Source organism: Miscanthus floridulus, chromosome 18 (genome assembly GCF_019320115.1).
Source record: "Miscanthus floridulus cultivar M001 chromosome 18, ASM1932011v1, whole genome shotgun sequence".
In the NCBI taxonomy this organism is placed as follows: Eukaryota; Viridiplantae; Streptophyta; class Magnoliopsida; order Poales; family Poaceae; genus Miscanthus; species Miscanthus floridulus.
In genome coordinates this window covers 73,490,446-73,507,231 of record NC_089597.1, presented here as the reverse complement: position 1 = coordinate 73,507,231, position 16,786 = coordinate 73,490,446, and the positions used below count along the sequence as shown (strand labels likewise).

At 42.6% G+C, this 16,786-nt stretch overlaps 1 protein-coding gene and 1 long non-coding RNA gene across 6 annotated transcripts in view; one reads left to right on the top strand and one right to left on the bottom strand.

The window, feature by feature from the left end:
* LOC136521455 (uncharacterized) overlaps positions 1-16,786 on the top strand; it is a 178,945-nt gene that overhangs the window by 76,744 nt on the left and 85,415 nt on the right. The gene's annotated exons all lie outside the window — the stretch shown is intronic.
* Positions 2,561-5,603, bottom strand: LOC136520756 (uncharacterized). Of its 5 annotated transcripts, none has more exons than XR_010775364.1 (4): positions 5,040-5,603; positions 3,870-4,922; positions 3,589-3,761; positions 2,561-3,006 (listed from the first exon to the last, which is right to left on the bottom strand). It is a non-coding gene; the product is annotated as an uncharacterized lncRNA (long non-coding RNA). The 5 variants fall into 5 exon arrangements; XR_010775363.1 differs by having other exon boundaries at positions 3,589-4,127; positions 4,662-4,922; positions 5,040-5,602; XR_010775365.1 differs by having other exon boundaries at positions 3,589-4,109; positions 4,662-4,922; positions 5,040-5,602.

The following is a 16,786-nucleotide window of genomic DNA, read 5'->3' as shown; positions in this document are numbered from 1 at the left end:
GTGTGGCCAACGCAAGCGCTAGTGCCATCGCTCGCCGCGCCGGCGCGCGTGGGGAAAGCGGGGGGCCTTGCCGTTGTAAAGAGGAGAAAGATCCGAGGGTTTTGTTGCAAAGTCATTGTCTATAGAAATAGTAACGTGGACTACGGGTAGTTTTGCTCAAAGTCTAGGGGTGTTTTTGCTAATGTGCCAGCGCGGGCGGGATTCCCCTGCCGCGGGCCGCCTCGCGCTGTAGGCCAGCGTCGCGTGGGCCGCGCCTATGGGCCATCGCGCGCTCGCGCGCGCGCTACTCCGTGCGGGCCACTTTGGGCCGAAAGCGGTTTACCTTTTTCGTGGAAAAATAGAAATAGCTTTTCATTTCAATTATGAGCTGAACTTTGGTAAATTATATAAAATCATGTAGGTATCCAAAAATTGTGAAACTAATTTTGTTAAGTTTCTAAAATTATGCTCTATCTGTTAGTGTATTTAGTTCATATATGTGCTTGTTGATACTAGGAGCTATTAAATCATTTGAGAGTGCTTAATATTATTAGGTTAAATATTGTAGAAATTTTTATGGCAAAATGGTGATAGCTTTAGCTTTGAAATTTTTATAGTAGCTTCATGATATTATTATGTGCTCACTGTAATTTTTGTAGCTTTAGAATAGACTTAACCTAAGGATAGTTAAATGCTCTTTGTTTCAAATATACATTAAATCATTAGTAGAAATAAAGATATATCCTTCATTTGTAAAGCTAGGTGTTTGTTAGTTGAACCCAACACTTTACTTGATGAAGATGATAGTTAGCTTAGTATCTTAGTCATTAGAGCTAGCTTAGTAGTTTATCATGTGTATTCTTATTTTAAGAGTTATTGTTGCCAAAATGCTAAGTGTTGTATCATCAACGCATGCATGTAGAGAACGAGTTGGCGGAGATCGTGACTATCGGAGATCATGAGTTCAATGAGGTTATCGAGGAGTACGAGGAGGAGATCCTTGTGCAGGAGGAGGTCCCAGAGCCGCTACTGACTGAGCTGAGCTGACACCGCGCCTGCCCAAGGCAAGCCCCAGTGCATAATCCTTATTTTGAATAATCACTGAATATATATATCTATGATGTGCATTTATGTTACAGGCATTTTATGGAAACCACTTGCATAAATATATCTGTCCTATGAGTCCTACTAGTACAGGTGCGAGTAGCTGCTATGCTTAGGTTTTTCGGTAGAGTGAGTAACCTGCCGTTACTCACGATAGGTGATTAGTATTATTACTCTCATGATAAAATGATGAACGAAAATGGAGACCGAGCAGGGATATGGTACAGGTATTGGTGGGGGTAATAGGTTATGTCCCGCGACGAACGGGGCATAGCTTGGTTACACTATTTTCCCTGTCCATGTCGATTAAGGACCAGCCGTTGCATTAGATTCTAGTTAAGTCACAGACTTATTATCCTGAGCACATACTTACTTATGGGAGCGGGAAGGCTCGTTGCTCTCTTGTCGTGGGTTCTGGCTCTTTCCGGACCGACTGATTGGAGGCAGGGATGGTGGAGGTCTAAGCACCACACTGAGTCTGGGACTCAGGAGTGGGGGCTTGGAGTCCAAGTTTGGACGGAGACCTGGACCCCTTGATAGGAGAGTGGTGGGTTGGTCTTGCTTGTCCCTGGGGTATAAGCGGGGCATATGTTTCGGGCTACCCAGCTGGGCTACATTGATTCGCGAATCGTCGTGTAATACAGTACGACTTGTCTATGATCTAGCACCATAGTAAGAACTGGAAGATGAAAGATGGTGAAATGGATCTGATTGCTCAACTCTTGCTTGAAAGTAGAACATGTGCTTACATAGAATGGTTAGCTAATGAACTAATCAGGACTGCTAATAAGAAACATACATAAGGATTCACTACTAGTAATGTTTTTTGCAAAAAAAAAATCCAGCAAACCATAAAATCTATCATATTCTTTGGAGTCGGAAAATTATTCTCACTAGTTGGGTAAGTCTTGCGAGTATATTGTGTACTCAGGGTTTATTTACCCCTGTTGCAAGTGCAGCTTGAGGAGTAACTGTTGTGTAGAAGATTCTTCGGGTGGGCACAGACGGCTCCTTGTATCTTATCGTTAGATATTTATTTTAATTTCGCTGTTTAAATTCCGCACTCTAAACTTGGTGTTGTAATAATGAATTTCTGAGAACTCTTGTTGTATAAAATATATAAAATAGACTAAGTATTGTAAACTCGTTCTCATTATTGAAAACTGAAGGAAAAACGTGGATGGTTCGAATTCTCCCTTGGAATGTACTCAACGGAACCGTCTGATGTAGCCAGCTTTCGGGGTGCTTAATGTCTGATGAAAGACGAGCGCCTCCGAAAGCGTTCTATTTCGAGCGGTTCTACCACAAAGACATTCCATGTGCTTTCTCGACACTCGACATCATAGATGAGCACAAGAACACAAGAAGCAGCGAAGGCAGGGGTGCAAATAAGAGAAACGCAAACATATAATGATGGTGCAAAACAAACCAATCATAATTCAATAAGAGAAATAAACACAGATAAGTGGTGGTCAAATCAAACCAATCTTGTGCAAATCTAGTTGCAGTGGGTGAGGTGAATTCACAATTCAAAAATAAATTCGTAAGAGGTCTATACATTGGAACTAATTTATCGGTTCATATATCCAAGTAGATTCTACTCCTAATATTACATATTCTAGCTACCATACAAGTCCATTTTACATGCCCTGACTTGGCACCAGCACCTCGTGATCCCTTATGCTCCCAAAGGAAGAACATCTCCTTGAATTGCCTGTGTCTGAACTTCTCAAGGCCTGAAAGCAGATGCTAATGCACACCACCTCGTAGAGTGGAATTGCATTTTCCCTGAGCAATTATTAACAGAAGAAAATAAGTTCACAATTTTGCACTTAGTGCAAGACTGCAAACCATCCCTTGCATATGTAATAATGACATCTCGGATGTCTGCTCCAGCAAGTCCCGTTCCTTGCTGAGCTTAATCTGCACCCACAACATGTGGCCCTTTGATCAGAGAAATCCAAACATGTGGCCCTTTGATTAGAGAAGAAATCCAAACATGTGGCCCAATCATTTATTTATTTTTTTAACTGAGTGAGGAGCAATTATCTCTTATTTGAAAAGTCTAGGCTGAACTGAGTTAATTCTAAAATGCTATCTTGTTTTAACAAAGCTAACAGCTGCATTGCCATACATGGAACAAATACAAGTGAAGAACCCTCAGTGACAGCTAATTGTAATGGCTTGCCTGTATGCAGTATCCATGCAACTGAAAATTCATATATAATACATATAACCCCTCCGGGATTGCCCCTCCTTGTTTCTAAAAAAATACATGTATGGTAATATCCATGCAACTGAAAATTGCTGGTCAATTTAAACTGCTATTTTGCTCATAGAATATAAATTGCTCTAGTTATCAATCTTTAATCCAGGTTGTTGCGCTGTCAACTTAAAAACATTAAAAGCAGAAACTAAAAGTCCCCAATTTTTACATGAGAAAATATACTTCAAAGATGTTGAGATGATGACCTGCAAACATCATTCCATATTTCCCAAACTCACCAATAGCAGTGTGGCAGCAGGTAGAGAGCAGCAGCACCCTCAAGTCTCCTCTACATCGAGCAATCAGAGAGAGCAGCAGTCAGAGAGTGGGACGTGCACTCTATTATCTTCCATGTGCACTCAATTATATATGACAGTGCTTATTCTAGGAAAGTAGTGTGCCCGTGCTAACGCTACGGTAAAATACAAAACACAGCATACATAAGTCATAAGTTCCACATGGTGGTGAGAACAGCCATGTAAATTTTAGTCAACTAAAATACTATTGATAAAAAACAAACCTATCTCTTGGATCCCCTGATGCTATACATTGGACCTTCACATGATCAGTAGGATCCATGTTACCTCCTTTCTTGGTATCTGGCCTCACATAGCTAGCGGCATGCCAAGTTAAGGTTGACACAATATCAAGCCATTTTTGTGGACCCACCATCATTTCCCATTCCGATGCCTTCTGCCTTCAGTAATTGAGCCACAAGTGCTAGGAAATGACCGAGCAGTGCAGTCTTCAGACCCTCTTTCTGTGCAATGGTTGTGACCTTGTCAATACCAGATATTTTGTTAGCACTAAAGATACCAGAAACAAGAAGCCCGCTTGAGTCCCCAACCTCATCATGCTGTTGAAAAACTAAAAAAAAAGATTTTTACTTGAAAAACTAAAAAAAAAGATTTTTACTCTAACAGAGCCAATCACATCTACCAATATATGAGAATTTGAGTAGCAGCCATGGTCCCACTGATAGTTACAACCTACCCCTGTACTGAAACAATTGACTCGTTCTACAGAGACAAATCGACGAAGCAAAGCATGCCAGTGTGAAGAAACTCCATAAATAAAAAATTGTACAATAACCATTACTACCGAAGCACTCCACTAATGATCACAACGCTGAAAAGTTGTGCAAATTTTACGTCAGTAAATCCAATCGCATTCAACAATATGCTGAAATTTAGCACCCGGCCATGTTGCCAGTGATGAACTGATGATAAACAAAATCGATAAAGGTGGGTATAGAACGACGATAACCAAACAAAATATAGCCACGATTAGCAGAAAATTCACGAGGACCAACCCAATCGCTGCCGTTGGCAGGGACGACATCGATGTGCATGCCGACGAAGGAGGCAACGCGGCCGGGGACAGTGCCGGGGTAATCGAATCATAAATAAATTAATCGTATCGCAGGGGGAGAGAAAGGGAAACCGAAGAATTATGAACTTGCAAAGAGCTGTATGGTTGTATAGACCTGCCACATCAGACAGCATAAGTAGCTTCGAATTGACAGCTTTGAACTGCTCTCCTCACAACCAATCTTGGCTCACCATCGTTACCTCTGTATGTCAAAAGAATGAAAACAAATGAGAAGTGGCTAATGTCCTTGTTTTGTTTACAGAGCTAATTTCTGTTTCTTGTAAGATTCAAATCAACTCATTTGTGGTCCGGTGCTGACCTGCATGTTGCCGTGGAGCCTACCTCCGTGCTCCGGAAGACAGACCTTGGTCGGCACCGGAGGTGCTCGCTGTTCCCGTCCCTCGACCTTGGCCTCCACGTCCGTCATGGACGTCGGGGCCTGGGCGTGCTGCCGCTGCTAGATCGAGGCCGCCTTCGCTGTCGCATCGCTCCCCGTGGCAGTCGACGAGACCCCCGTGCCCCGTGTAGGTGCGGGCATGCGCCCGTGCCCTCGCGCGCGCGAGAGAGATGGAGAGCGAGGACGCCGAGGAGCGACGCACGGAGCCACCGAGAAGGCTAGATGGGGGTTCCCCAGCTCTGCGCGGCCGGCGGCGGCGCGCCCAGATGCGAGCGGGCGCGGGCGACGATGGTGCGCGTGCGGCGGTGGTGTGGCCTGCTGCGGGCAGGCGTGGGCGAGGATGGGGCGCGTGCGGCGGCGGCGCGGCCTGTTGCGGGCGGGCGCGGGCGCAGGGTTGGCACGATTGGGGCGCGGCCAGAATCACGGGAGCGAGTTTTATTTTCTTCCCGGAGCGACGTTTCTTTCCGGAGACGGACGGGCGTAGGGGGCGCGTGCGGCCGCGGCGTGGAGCGAGGTTTCTTTCCTGGCCGAAGCGACGTTTCTTTCCTGCACAGGAGAGACGAGCATGGACCCAGTTGGAACGTCGCACTAAAACGGTGTTCACTCTTTGATCGCTTTAGAGACTAGTTCATACTCGTGCTTTGCTACAGGATAGCTAAACTTTTATACTAAAACACACGGATCGTACGATAAGATAATAATACTGTGAAATTAAATACTGACATTAAAGTGACATTTAATCTAAAAGGCAAAGTTCGTGAAATTAACACAATCACGGAGAGCGCGGTGTCGCAGACTCATAAAGTTCGTGGACGCTTCAACCATCAAGGTCATATCCGTGCGTTGTGACGGGAACAAATAATACCATAAGAACGTTAAGCTTGAACATGTGTCGTACTATTACAAAATATGATTTTTTGAGCTTGTGATATTTGTAACATTCGGTTGGCCAACCATCGCTACTACTTAAGTCTCAAATTGACTGAATTCATCAAAATATGCAGTTATACATTGGCATCACACGCAGAGAGAAAGGTATGTAAACTTCCCCTCCACATCATGCAAAATTGCATATCCCTTGCAATAAGCTTCCGTGCTCGAGGCTATTAAAATCCTACAAACCACACTATATTAACTACTATTGGCAATAGCAAACCCAAGAATCCATGGAGCTCAACAAAGAATCACCACCGAAAATGCACTCATCACACTATTGAGGGGCGAGGCACGCTCGGTAGCAGGACGAGATCACCTTGCATGCGTGCTGGTGTTGCTCGTCGTTAGTGTCTCACAAAAGCATTAGTTGCTTGCTCGTGATCCCCATTTCCACAGATCACAGGCACTCAGGCAGTACACATGGTTCTGCTCTTGCTACATAGATGAACACAACTTAAACACCATAAGAACGACTCTAACAAAACCAAAAGCCATTAGATTCGTTTACTGCAGGAACAAATTAGCATGTGAAAATTTTATAAAGAATAAGACGAACAAAGTGGATCTGCATGGTGATGAAAGAAATTTCTCACCTCACATCTGCTACACAACAGGGTGGCGTGCACACATTATTGGCCTTCTTCCACAGCCAAAATCAAAACAGGCTAAAGTTTTGTCAAGTTACAACCCTTGCAATTAAAATCATATATATATTTTTTCTTTTGTGCTAATATTCCGCAGCTGAATCCTGAAAGGCCTTCTTCACTACCAACGATTACCTGATATGTAGAAAAAAGATTTAACAGAAACAATAATGGGTACAACTGCAGATCCATGCATCTTTAAAAAAAATCTTTGCTCACAACTCAACAATCCTATGTTTTATTCTCTATGGAAAATAGAAGGCCCTTCGAGAAACACAAAGCACTGACTTGTTCTTTGTGCTATTTATCTGACAGAACTAACCTTCCTATGTTAGAAATTTATTATACAAATTTAATTGGATTACTAAAATATGTTCAGAACTTTTGTACCTTTGGGGTCAGCCAGCTAAAATAAAGAATTAGAGAAATGAAACACTACAAAATCTAACGCTTTTAATAGTCTCCTTTGCTTACATACTGCCAAAGAAAGAAAGTAGGCAAGAGTGGGCTATCGCTTCCCTTTTGCAATTGCAATATATTCTGGACACATACTGGATTGTGGACCATGGAAGAAGGAATGCCACACCAATATGATCCAGCAGTCTAGCAATTAAGAAAAAAAACTGAGAAGTGGTCCACATTATTCCCCTTAGTGAAAATCATCAAACACTTGCACGACAATATCAATAGATGTTATTGATGATTTCTCAAAAGAACGCAGGGATAGGAAAAAAAACTCCATGGAATCTGGCTTTCTGCTGGCGGGACAATGGAAGGGATGAGGAGCTAACCATTTAAACCTGCCAATGACAAAACCCTCTAAATAACCATCATGTTCTGCAGCACTACTTCAGCAGTACTTTTCAGCGAACGAACAGTATTTTTCTCTCATAACAAATCAGCGTAAGCATAAGCATAAGCATAAGCCAAATTTCAGCGTTGAACCTGGTGAAGTTCCTGATTATCCATGTGAAGTTGTTAAACACAATATCTGCCCATCTTCTATGGGCTGGCCCTACCACTGCCAACAGGCATGGAACAAGTGTGTATTGAGATTCATGAATCAGGTTAATGCAGCACACACAACCAAGTTCCTACTGCGGCACATTATCAAACCAAGCTACAAATCAGACTGGAACAAATATATATAAGCAGTAAAATGAGATAAGCACGTACATGCTCTGGGATGCGTCGGCCACCTCCTTGCTCGTGAGCGTCAGAGAGAACTGCGTCCGGTAAAGGGCATCAGCAGTCAGCATGAGCCCGCGACGACGACGCGGCCACCCTAGGGCGCCAACGGCTGGGCAGCTTCCACGTTGGCAAGGCGGGGGCGACCTCCTCCGCCACCACATGGTTCGCAGCAGCAGCGTCGCTGCTCCCTACTTCCCACCTCGTGGAGATGGTTCAACGCCTTCTCCTTGACCATGACGAGCTTCCCAGGGAGTGCCTAGTGGTAGCGATGGTATCGCCGGCGCGGTTGATGTCAGTGCAGCGTAGGATCCGATGGCTCCCACACGTCTTGAGCGAGAGATCTAGATTAAAATGTTTTCGGCGGCAGCGCGGCCTTGTGGCGATGGCACCAGTCGACGGGGTTGCGGTGGCGTAGGGATGTCGCGTACAGTGGCATTGGAGACGTGCGACGACGTAGGGACGGCCCAAGTGGTTTTCCGCGAGGCTTAGGGAGAGGGCAGAGTGAGGATTTCCGCGAGGACAAGGGATCGATCGATTGTATGGGTCACCGGGATCATGGGGATATTGCCGTCTTTCTAGGAAACGATCGAGCGGTGGAGGCCAGGATGCCGGGTACGTGATTGACGGAATGACGGTGCATGGGGGTGCAAGGGAGCGCACGAGGGAATGACTCGCGGTATCGCACGATGAAGGTAGAGCGACGACCCGAACGATCGTCGCACCATTCGGTTTAGTTTTGTTCTTTTTAGTTGTATAGGTAGCATGCCCGTGCGTTGCTACATGATAACTAAACTTTTGTACGAAAAACACATGAATCGCACGATAAGATAACAATACTGTACATGATGATCAAATTTGATGGTCACCTTAGTCTATGGTGATCACTTTGATGTCATTCTTGTTCAGCACTATATTCCACTGCCACTATGTTCATTTCCTGCAAAGAGAGTATAGAGCTTGATATATTCTCATGAGTCATGTCACTGCCATCAAGCTATGTCATGCTTCACCCTTGCCCTGAAAATATGTAGTATATAGGAGTAACTATGTCATGCATGATCAAGTTCCATAACAACATCATTCTACTAAGTTATGATCCAGGGCTGTCTAAATTCTGGTGCCAAATCGATTGTTCTAAGCACTGTCTAAATTCTCCAGCAGTTTTCTCAAAATATCAGACCTCATTTACAGTCAAAGGATTTATAGAAAATAACTTATTTATGTAAACACTAAAATCTTCTGAATCCATTGTGTACTTTTGATTCAGGAGAACAAATATGTTTCAAATATTTTCAAATAAACTCTTGGATCAAAGCCAAGCGGCTTTTCGCACCTTCTTCAACCTTTGTGATTCTCTCTTTTGGGGGACAATGTGAGGTGAATCTTGTCTCTCTTTATACTCCTGCCATTTTTAACCGGAAATAGGATCACTGTAGAGTTGTACTTTGTACAATATATTTCAAACAACAATAAAGTCTGAAGATGTTAATTAAATTGGTACTTCTTGCAACTTGAAGCCAATAAAGTGTGTCATCTTACAGCAGGATTGGCCCTTGTGCTTGTGAGAGGGAAGAGTTGAGTCCCAGTCCCACCACCCAAAATGACAGCAGCAACTTCATTAGGATCAGCATAATTCCTCCGACAGGATGTTCAGATGACCTGTAAGTTTTTTGCATCCAGAAATTGAGAATTTTAGCAGGTAACATCAAATAAAAAATATTACAAATTAAAGGGTTGTGATGAAAAATTTGGTATAGAGTCTAGAGATACAACAAATTATTCACCCAATACATTCCAAGCAATTAAAAAATAGCAACAAAGAGTGTAAAAAGGAATTGAGGCTTGTACCTCTGGGTAGTTATCATTGTTTATTTTCTACGTTTGCTAAATTTCGAACTTTATAGGTTATTGTTTTAAGACAGGAGCCAGATGAAAAAAACTTCAACATCAACTCGGTCAAACTTACATCAATAGAAAAGGGAACCGAGGCATACATACATGTCTAGACATGCAGTTTGGTTCTTGCCACATGCTTCAAAGCATCTAGGCCCCTAGTTGGGTTTTGGTGATTAATAACAATACGTGATTACTGTTACTAACGTGTGTTTTGCAGAGGCAATTAAGTTACGTCACGGTAATGGAGATCGATTGGGCTATCATGATGGTCATGCCCCTACGATGAAAATCGTTTCGGTTTTCAAAGGATGGACGACAAGGTTAAGGATGGACTAGTTCTAAGTGTCAATTGGAGTTGGAGTGACACTTAGAGTAGTTTAGGACTTTGTTTTTTCCTTTGGCCGTACTATTAAGGGGGGTACGGACGGGTAGCTTAACCTAGGTGAGTCTAGTGGGTTAGGTGTGGTGCACACTTGCTTAAACTAGTGCAAGGTAGCTCCAAAATAGTCCTTAGATCCAATGGAGCAAACTTTATTCACATATGATCAAAAGTTGGAAGTGAATGGAGGGTCAAATACTGACCGGGCGCTGGCTCCGATGTGACCGAACACTGGCTCAGAGTCCGATCAGTTCATTTGATCAAAGTGAAGTCGTCTGGAAGTGACCGGACCCTGAGAGGTCAAGTGACCAGACCCTGAGGGCCAACGTCCGGTCGACATTAGTAAGGTTCTAGTGAGGGTAAATTACGACCGGACGCGTCCGGTCACACTGTAAACACTGGAGTTTGGGGTAAACTAACCGGCGCGTCCGGTCAACATGACCGGAGCGTCCGGTCACCCCGTAGAGGCACATAATGGTTCGTTTTTCAGGCCCATGTTATAAATACCACCTCCACTCGTGTGTGGGGGTACTTTTGCTCATTCCAACAGCTGAGAAACACGTTTGAGAGTGCCAAGAAGAGCAAGATCCTAGTGAGGTGATTGAGATTTGAGAATCCCAAAGAGAGCCCTTATTAGTGAAGCAAGAGTAGCAAAGTGTGCATCCACCCTTCTCATTAGGTTTGTCGTGGTTAAGTGAGAGTTCATGCTTGTTACTCTTGGTGATCGCCATCACCTAGATGGCTTGGTGGTGATTGGGAGTTTGGTGATCATCCGGCGGAGCTTGTGGGTGACCCAACTCAAGTTGTGAGCGGTTGTGGGTGATTCACCACGATAAAGTGTCAAAGAATCAACCCGTAGAGAGCATTTGATCCTTGCACGGATCAAGGGGAAGCTACACCATTGCGCGGGTGCTCCAACGAAGACTAGTGGGGAGTGGTGACTCTCCGATACCTCGGCAAAACATCGCCGCGTTCCTTCTCCTCTCTTTACTTTAAGCATTTACTTTGAGCAATTCATTACTTGTCATTTACATTCCTAGAATTGCCATACTAGAGTAGGATTGAAACTTAGGGTGCTAAACTTTTGTATGTTAGATCAATAGAAACACTTTCTAGGCACAAGGGGTTAATTGGGCTAACCATAGGTTTTGATTATTGCAAAGAAATTTGTAATTAGCCCAATTCACCCCCCTCTTGGGCATCTTGATCCTTTCAATTGGTATTGGAGCCTCATACTCACGTATTTAGGCTTAATCGCCTAGAACAAGATGTCTCACAGGAGATGATTTTCCTTATTGAAAAATTCGCATGGAGGCGTATCTAGAAGCTCTAGATGTTGGTATTCTTAGAGCCGCCTCACATGGCTTCCCAAAACCTCGGGATGCTACTCACCTACAAGGCGATGAGGTGAACTACGAGAAGTGGAATGCAAAGGCTCAAAACACCATCTTTAGAGGCATTTGCAAAGATGTGTTCAATCGGGTGAGGACCCACAAAGACGCCCATGCACTATGGTCGGACGTTTGTGCGCTCCATGAGGGAACTAAGAGTGAGCGTGAGGAACGCTATCATCTTGTCATGAAAAAGCTCAACTCTTTTAAAATGCTTCCTAAAGAATGTGCTAATGAGATGTATTCATGTTTGAATGTTCTTGTAGAGAAAGTCAATGGGCTTGGACTCACTCAAATGCAACCATCCGATGTTGTAAGAAAAATTTTGAGTGTCCTCCCCATTGATAAATATGGGCATATTGTGACCGTGCTTCATCAAGGTGATCTTTCCACCGCTACACCGACACAAATCTTGAGAAAGATCAATGCTCATGAGATGTACATGCACATCACGCCACAAGATGGCTCATCCTCTATCAAGAAGAAAGATAAGGACTTAGCATTCAAAGCTAGCCAAGAGAAGGGTAAAGCAAGACTTGAGTATGAGAGCTCAAGTGATGATGAAGTTGATGATGAAAGTCTTGCTCTCATGGTGAAAAAAACCGCCAAGATGCTAAAGAAGCTCAACAAGAGTGGCATCAAGTTTGATGGCAAGAAGAAGTTCTTCACTAGCTCTAGAAGGAAGCCAATCTTTGAGATGGATTGCTTCAATTATGAAGAACTTGGTCGTCTAGCACACCAATGCACTAAGCCCAAGAAAGACAAGTTCAAGAACAAATACAAGGGCAAGAAAGATGACTCAAGCAATGAAAAAGAAGAACAAGCCATACAAGAAGAGAGATGGCAAGAAGAAGGACTTCCACAAGAAGAAGAGTGGAAAGGCATACATTGTCGATGATTGGCTCACGGACATTGATTCATCTAGTGCCTCATCCGATGATGATAGTGACAACGAGAAGGTGGCCGCAATTGTTATCAACTCTTCATCATCTTCATCGCCACCACCGCCATCATCCTATACACACCTATGCCTTATGGCCAAGGATGACCGCAAGGTATCTAACAATGATGATATTAGTGATGATGAGCACGCTAGTGATGATGACAGCGATAGTGATGATGATGAATATGAATCACCTTCTTATAATGATCTTGCTAGATTGCTAAAACAATACACTAAGATCATTATAAAAACTAGAGCTAAAAATGAAAAGCTAGAAGCTAAAAATGATTCTCTTTTAGCCAAATGTGATATAGCGGAAAAAGCTAGTGTTGAGCTTAAAGAAGCAAATGATGGTATATCATCCAAACTCAAGGAGCTCAAATCTACTAAGAAAGAGCTTAAAGAAAAACATGATAAACTTGAGAGGACACATAATGAGCTCATCACTAGCCACAACAAGCTAAAAGAAGAATATACTACTCTTAAGGTTAATCATGATAATCTTGTTATTGCTCAAGAATTCTTATCCAATGAGCCACATGATGCTACTAACGACGTTGTTAAAATTCATATAGCTACATCATGTGATGACTTGATTACTGAGAGCATTGAGCAAAGTTCTAGTAGCAAGGGCAAGCAAGTGGTTGAAGCCGATGATTATGATGAGTTTGTCAAGCTCAAGAATGACAATAAAAAGCTCAAGAAAGATCTTGAAGAACTCAAAACCACCAAGTCTATTATGCTAGAAACTATTGTTCATGATGATGATTTAATCCTTGAGAATGAGAAGCTCAAAGATGAGAACAAGAAGCTCAAGAGAAAAACAATGATGCTCTCAAGAAAGAAAACAAGAAGCTCAAATTGGAGAAAGAGCATCTTAAGATTGGATTGAGCAAGTTCACTAGAGGCAGGCATCTTCAAAGTGAGCTACTAATTAACACCGTCATGAAGATGGATAGAAGTGGCATTGGGTACTTGGCAAACCAAGAGAAGAAGGCTCAAGCTCAACAACAACATAAGTCCAAGCCAAAGCCAAAGAGATGTTTTGAGTGTGGACAAGATGGCCACTTTGCTCATGAGTGCCAAACTCCACCACCACAACCCTTGCCCAACCATGCTAGGCCTTTTGCTCTCAATGCTCACTACATACTTAGAAAGGATTCTAGTGGAAAGATGAAAGTCATGTTCTTAGGTCCTCCCAACAAGAATAGGCCTAAGAAAATTTGGGTTGCAAAGTCACTTGTTGAGAAGGTGAAGGGCCCTCAACAAGTTTGGGTTCCTAAAGCTTGATCTCTTGTGTGTAGGTGAACTACAAGACTGGTGAAAGTCATTGGGTTATTGATAGTGGTTGCATACAACATATGACCGGTGATCCTCGTATGTTCACCTCACTAGATGAAGAAGTAGATGGATAAGAAAGAATCACATTTGGAGATAACTCAAAGGGCAAGGTCAGAGGATTGGGCAAAGTGGCTATATTAAATGATCATTCCATCTCTAATGTGCTATATGTTGCTTCATTGAGCTTCAACTTGCTATCTGTTGGACAATTGTGTGATCTTGGCTTCCAATGCTTGTTTACCGAGAAGGTTGTTGTATCCAAGAAGGATGATGATCATGTGATATTCAAAGGATTTAGATACAACAACCTATATCTAGTGGACTTCACCTCTAAAGATGCAAACTTGAAGACATGCCTATTCACCAAAACAACACTTGGGTGGCTATGGCATAGAAGACTTGCTCATGTTGAGATGAGTTCACTCAAGAAACTAATGAAGAATGATTTGGTGAGAGGGTTGAAGGATGTGAAGTTTGAGAAGAACAAGCTTTGTAGTGCATGTCAAGCCGGCAAGCAAGTTACAAATACCCATCCAACAAAAGCTTTCATGTCAACCGCAAGAGTGCTAGAACTCCTTCATATAGATTTATTTGGACCAACAACATACAAGAGTTTGGGAGAAAATCTTTATTGTCTTGTGATTGTTGATGACTATTCAAGGTATACATGGGTATTATTCCTTCATGACAAATCCAAAGTTGCATCTTGTTTCAAGAAATTTGCCAAGAGAGCACAAAATGAATTTGAAGTGAAGCTTAAGAAGATAAGAAGTGACAATGGAAAGGAACTTGACAACACAAACATAGAAGCCTATTGTGATGAAGTTAGGATCAAGCATGAGGTCTCCGCAACATATACTCCTCAACAAAATGGTGTAGTTGAGACGAAGAACCGAACATTGATCACTCTTGCAAGAACAATGCTTGATTAGTACAACACCCCCGAAAGCTCTATGGGCGGAAGCTATCAACACCGCGTGCTATGCATCAAACCGCCTATTCCTTCAAAAGTTCCTTGGCAAGACACCTTATGAGTTACTCAATAGGAAGAAGTTGGACGTCTTCTTCTTTAGGGTGTTTGGTTGCAAATGCTACATCTACAAGAAGCGGCAACACCTAGGGAAGTTTCAAAGACATTGTGATATTGATTTTCTTGTTGGTTACTCATCAAAGTCCAAAGCATATAGAGTATTTAATCATGTCACCATCTTGGTTGAAGAAACATATGATATGAAATTTGATGAATCTAACGGCTCCCAAGGAGCACATGAGAATCTTGATGATGTAGGTGATGAACCATTAAGGGAGGCTATAAAGAACATTCCGGTTGGAGACATCAAGCCTAAAGATGATGAAAATGATGTACAAGTGATTGAACCACCTTCTTCATCAAGTGTGCCACAAGATGGTGATAAAGATGGGAGAGTGAAAAATGAAGACACTCATGTCTCCCATGATCAAATGATGGTACAAGCACAAGATATTGATACTCCACAACCTCCTCAAGTGGTCAATAAAAGAAATACACCTCTACTACAAAATCATCCACAAGATCTCATCATAGGGAGTCCTTCAAAGGGTGTAATGACTCGCTCACGAAAACTTACTTCATTTATTACTCATTACTCTTTTATCTCTTGCTTTGAGCCTACTAAGGTAGAAGAAGCTCTTCAAAATCCGGATTGGGTAAATGCAATGCATGAAGAGTTGAACAACTTCACCCGCAATGAAGTTTGGACTCTTGAAGAGCAGCCTAAAGGTGCAAGTCATTGGAACCAAGTGGGTGTTTCGAAACAAGCAAGATGATCAAGGCATTGTTGTGAGGAACAAGACAAGACTAGTGGCAAAAGGGTTCTCTCAAGTTGAAGGTTTGGATTTTGGAGAGACCTTTGCACCAGTTGCAAGATTAGAAGCCATTCGTATCCTCCTTGCATATGCATCACATCATGAAATGAAATTATATCAAATGGATGTGAAAAGTGCATTTTTAAATGGCTTTATTAATGAACTAGTCTATGTTGATGAACCTCTCGGGTTTGAAGACCCTAGATATCCTAATTATGTTTATAGGTTGTCCAAGGCTTTATATGGGCTTAAGCAAGCCCCAAGAGCTTGGTATGAGCGCCTTCAGGACTTCCTCATTGAGAAGGGCTTCACCATTGGGAAGGTCGACACCACACTATTTACCAAGAAGCTTGATGGGCATATCTTCATGTGTCAAGTGTATGTTGATGATATTATCTTTGGATCATCAAATGAAGATTCTTGCAAAGAGTTTGGTGAATTGATGTCGAAGGAGTTCGAGATGTCAATGATTGGAGAGCTTACATTCTTTCTTGGTTTTTAAGTCAAGCAAATGAGAGAAGGGATTTTCATCTCTCAAAAGAAATATACTAATGATCTTCTCAAGAGATTCAAGATGGATGAATATAAGCCAATGAAGACACCAATGTCAACTAATGGACATCTTGACCTAGATGAGGGAGGTAACCCGGTTGATCAAACTCTCTACCACTCTATGATTGGTAGCTTGTTATATTTGACCGCATCTAGGCCCGACATCATATTTAGTGTGTGTATGTGTGCTAGATTTCAAGCTAATCCTAAGGAAACTCATTTGATTGCCGTTAAAATAATCCTTAGGTATCTTAAGCACACACCAAGCATTGGCCTTTGGTATCCTAAAGGAGCAATATTTGAGTTAGTTGGCTATTCCGATTCGGATTATGCCGGTTGCAAAGTTGATAGAAAAAGCACATCCAGAGGGTGCCATTTGTTTGGTAGATCACTTGTGTCTTGGTCCTCCAAGAAGCAAAATAGTGTGGCTTTGTCCACCGCCGAAGCGGAATACATTGCCGCAGGTGCTTGTTGTGCACAAATACTTTACATGAAACAAACTTTGCTAGACTATGGTGTAGTTCTAGATAAAGTACCTCTTTTGTGCAATA